Source organism: Portunus trituberculatus, chromosome 44 (genome assembly GCF_017591435.1).
Source record: "Portunus trituberculatus isolate SZX2019 chromosome 44, ASM1759143v1, whole genome shotgun sequence".
Taxonomy (NCBI): Eukaryota; Metazoa; Arthropoda; class Malacostraca; order Decapoda; family Portunidae; genus Portunus; species Portunus trituberculatus.
The window spans coordinates 24,102,840-24,107,839 of record NC_059298.1 but is presented as its reverse complement, the minus strand read 5'-3'; positions in this window follow the sequence as shown (position 1 = coordinate 24,107,839).

The window sequence follows — 5,000 nt, the reverse complement described above, 5'->3', positions numbered from 1 at the left end:
TGATAAGCAGACTTCTCGCAACATGAGGGATACTAATCTTGACCTCATCATCACTCGTGAGATATTTATTTCATCAGGTGTGTCTCAGGTCAGTCAACCCGGGGAGATCAATAGCGCAAAGTCAATGGAGGCGCGTCTCATGGCACCCGCTGCTTGAGGTCACGACGCCACACCTCAGGACTCCGCGCAGCTCATATGGATGGGCCACTTAGCCAGGCCTCCAATGACAATTCACGGCTCGAGACTTGACGAAATAAAGTCAAGGCAAATCTTTAGATCCTGAGCAGGTATTCTCTTTCCTCCTTCCTCCACTCTCACGTCGCTTCCTCTCATTAAGATACCTCCCTGAGCTTCCCACGCAGTCATGACCAGCTGGCAACTCAGAGAGAAGCACTGCCGCCTTTCTCCCTGCACAGATCGCCATGTAAGGCCGATAATTACAGTAGAAAGAATATCGCAAAGCTGCCAATTGACCCTCTGCATAGATAACCTTCCCCTACACAGACAAACAGCAAGCACCCTCCCTGCAGCACGAGGGCGGGACAGGGGAGGGAGGGCGCGGATCGGCACTTTTAGGTCACCCCTGAGTGATACAACAGTGACGCATTCAATGTATCGGGATTAGAATCGATTATTGTTTCTGAACCACTGTTTTGACCAACATTAAAATCATAAAAGTAAATCCAAATCTGATTCGCTGACTATTTCATCAACTCAATTACATTTCCAAATTAATACTTCATTTGATATCAGTGAAATTCTCGAGTTAAAAAACAAATTCGTATAAAATCATGACCTACACCAAAATGTGCAAATAAATCGCTGAAAAAAAAGGCATCGGATTTGATCTCTCAATATAGTTATGAAGACAAATGCTGAATAATAATGAGCTACCTCTGTTAGGAGTCTGAAGGAACATAAGAGGGTAAACAACAGAACACTCGACGCTGATTCCATACAAGACAAGACAACAGGACGCCCACCAAGGCCCGATCCCTTATGTTTTTATTTTTCTGGTTTGTCCCTACAGCGTCCTCCACCCACTTACCCATGCACTGCTGTGTGTGTGTGTGTGTGTGTGTGTGTGTGTGTGTGTGTGTGTGTGTGTGTGTGTGTGTGTGTGTGTGTGTGTGTGTGTGTGTGTGTGTGTGTGTGTGTGTGTGTGTGTGTGGCAGAGGGAGATACATACTGTAGTAGCTGACACCACAAAACACAGCAGGTGAATGTTCAGGACAATTCAAGCGTTAAAAAAGACATCAGTGTAAAAAGATAAAAACAAGATAAATAGAGGAAACTGAAATGAACTACAAATGAAATCAAATATATACGTACATAAAAAATAAATCACTTCCCTTCATTTAATTGTAAGAAGAAATATTAGCTACACATCACAACACTATTACAAGTTAACCATTGATGTTCCTGCATAATATTAACACACAACTGATAAACTCTGGAACTCCCTACCTGTGTCTAAATTCCCAACTTTCTATGACTTGACTTCATTCAAGAGGGAGGTTTCGAGACATTTATCCCTGTCCTTTGGCTAACTCTGTCGGATCTTTCTGGAGGCTGGCGAATGAGTGAGCCCTGTTTTTTTTTTTTTTTAATCTTTTTGTTGCCTTTGACCTGTTCTTCCCTCTTACATAAAAAAAAAAATTACTCCTAAAACCATCAATTTTTTTTTTACCACGAATGAAACCGAGAAACAAAAAACAAGGACGGTTCGTGAATAAGTACCGAGTTAATACCTTCCAATTAATCACTGTAAGGATAGAAATACGCCCTCATTGTGGTCCACCTCATGAATCAAGGGACTGGAATCTCTCTCTCTCTCGCAAGGTGACACTGAACACCTTGAGGGAGTAGGAAGGCAATGCACCACTGACGCACCCACGGGAACCAGGCAACCACAAAAAACAAAGTGGACATACTACACTAAAAATCAGTTAATATTATACGCCAAATAGGTCAACTCTCTCTCTCTCTCTCTCTCTCTCTCTCTCTCTCTCTCTCTCTCATTATCATCATCTCACGTAAAGATTGTAATTAAGAAAAAAGAAAAATTTAACGACTATTTTTCATCCCTCTTTTCTTTCTTTATGAGACTTCCTCTAATCATCGGTTCATAGAGGCGATAATTCGAGAGAGAGAGAGAGAGAGAGAGAGAGAGAGAGAGAGAGAGAGAGAGAGAGAGAGAGAGAGAGAGAGAGAGAGAGAGAGAGAGAGAGAGAGAGAGAGAGAGAGAGAGAGAGAGAGAGAGAGAGTGTTTCATGTCCTTGAACTAGATAGGTATGCGATCAACGAATCAACTTCCTCTCAACACAAACAAACACACACACACACACACACACACACACACACACACACACACACACACACACACTCACTCACTCTCTCTCTCTCTCTCTCTGTCTCTCTCTCTCTGTGTGTGTGTGTGTGTGTGTGTGTGTGTGTGTGTGTGATTCTGTTTCTCCCCCTTCTGTGACATGGATAATTTCAAGAGAAGCGTATCACAGGACGACTAAATTGGATAAAAGAATGGAACTCTCGGTATTCGACATTTTAGAGAGCAACAACTAAACGATACCTATGACACACACACACACACACACACACACACACACACACACACACACACACACACACACACATATTCGCTCTCTCTCTCTCTCTCTCTCTCTCTCTCTCTCTCTCTCTCTCTCTCTCTCTCTCTCTCTCTCCACCCATAGAGGCAGCGAAGATGACAAACACAATCTCGCTTCGCCTCCGCTTATTCAGGATACCTACTTGTTATTAAACCTTCCTTTTCCTTCGGGACAGATACAACAGAGCGACGGGGCGGTATGGTGCCTCTCTCACTTCCCTACAGCTCTTAAGTACGTATTGTAACATAATAAGGTATCGTAGCGTCCTTCAACTGCTGGCACTGTTACTTTCCCTATCATTCCAGCTTTGAGGAGCTTTGAAAGAAGAGTAGACAAATTTATGGATGAGGGTGATAGGTGGAAATATGTATGTGAGTGTTTCATATAGGAAATTTTTGCAGCTTTCCTCATTATGTGATTTTCTTAGTCGGTGTGCGTGATTGCTGCCACACCAGAGCGGCAACAGGTCAGCGTCACGCGGGTTTCATTATACAAAAAAGACAATACTGCCAGACAGAACACAGCAGAGGAACCGTAACAAGGACACAGACACGAAAATCACAGACTCTTTAAAGGCAAAAGGCAAGACAATACTGATACCACAGAGGAGCCAAAGCAATGACACAGACACGCTCAGGAGAGAAGAGAATGCGAGACAACACAGACAAACACAGGCATGGGAAACCCAGCAGGCGTCCCCAGCAAGACGAGTCCCTCCCACTTAGTGTGCTGTGCCTCTGTCTTACGCTCTTTCACACCCACGTCACGCTCGCTCATTGTTATCGACGTCAACAGGCACAAACACTCCACTCCACCTTGTGCCATGCGACCACCCTCTCCCTACCAAGCGGCTTCCACCTTTCTCTTGCCGCCACCCTCCAGACACAAGGGAAACAGGCGGCGCTTATGGAGCCTAACGCTACTCTAGGCTCTTGTAATTACATTAAAGAACAGATCAAAATATGAACATCTCCAGCATACTATTAAGTAGTTGCCATTAGCGCATATACAGCCTTTTACGTTTCAAGATAAAACAAAAGTACTATTGTTATAGGAGAATACATGTCAGTTGTTTTAAAGGCAGCCAGACTAGCCACTACGAGTACACCACAGGCTCCAGGACCTACTGATGCATTGATCTAAAAGACTTTCCCATCTGTTTGTTGAGACCTGTTAGGCAGACAATGACCCGCGCCACCTTGGATTGAGGAAGACCAGGCCCTCCTCTGTTGTTTAGACGTAAGGGGATAGGGTGATTGATAGATAGGTAGGGATAGATGGACAGATAGGCAGATGGATTGGTAGGTAGATAGGTAAATACATAGGAAGAAATATTGTTTAGATATGTGTAGAGGTAAGCAAGAAAACACACTGATATATATATATATATATATATATATATATATATATATATATATATATATATATATATATATATATATATATATATATATATAAAATGCACAGCTACACAGATGAATACCAAGACAGACAAATCCTTACACTGCCTGACAAATAACAGATAGATGGACGGACAGAGACAGATGAAGGCAATAATATGAATAAATCGCCTTCTGCGGGACGCGCGGCTTGGCTTCCCCGCTTAACCAGTCACACAGGCGCCCCTCCGCTGCCTCTTACAGCACTGATTCTTGAACGAGCTACACACCAGTGAGGACACACTGTAGGACGAACGAGAGACAGGATAGGACATGGCAGTAATGTGTGTGTGTGTGTGTGTGTGTGTGTGTGTGTGTGTGTGTGTGTGTGTGTGTGTGTGTGTGTGTGTGTGTGTGTGTGTGTGTATACCAGTGCATTAAATATATTGGAATCTCATCTTAACTTTTACCAATTGTGTTGAAATCTTTGGGTTTTAAGTGACGCTATTATGATTGTAGATAGCTTAACAAAGAATTTGCATAATTAACCGTAAAAAAAAGCACATAAGAACGCATCAAACACTTTATAGCTTTTGAAAATAATCTGAAAATAAAAAAAAAAATAAATGAACACTTGGAAATGAGGAGTGTAAAGCTTTTCCCTGTCCACCAGTAATGCATTAAGAAGGAAGGAGTATGTACATATCAACTAATCACAAAGAACGCCAAGTATCTTTTATGGCATGTTAAAAATAATTACAGGAAAATGCAAAAACCCACTCTTAAAACAAAAACAGACCCCATTATTTTCTTTTATGTAGGGAAGAGGGCCACCCAAGGTAAAAAAAATAAATAAATAGAAAAAAAAAGGCCCACTTGAGTGCTGGCTCTCTACAAAGAGGAAAAGCGTCAGCCAAAATTAGGGAGCAAATGCCTCGATACCTCCCTCTTAAAAGAAGACAAGTCGTAAATT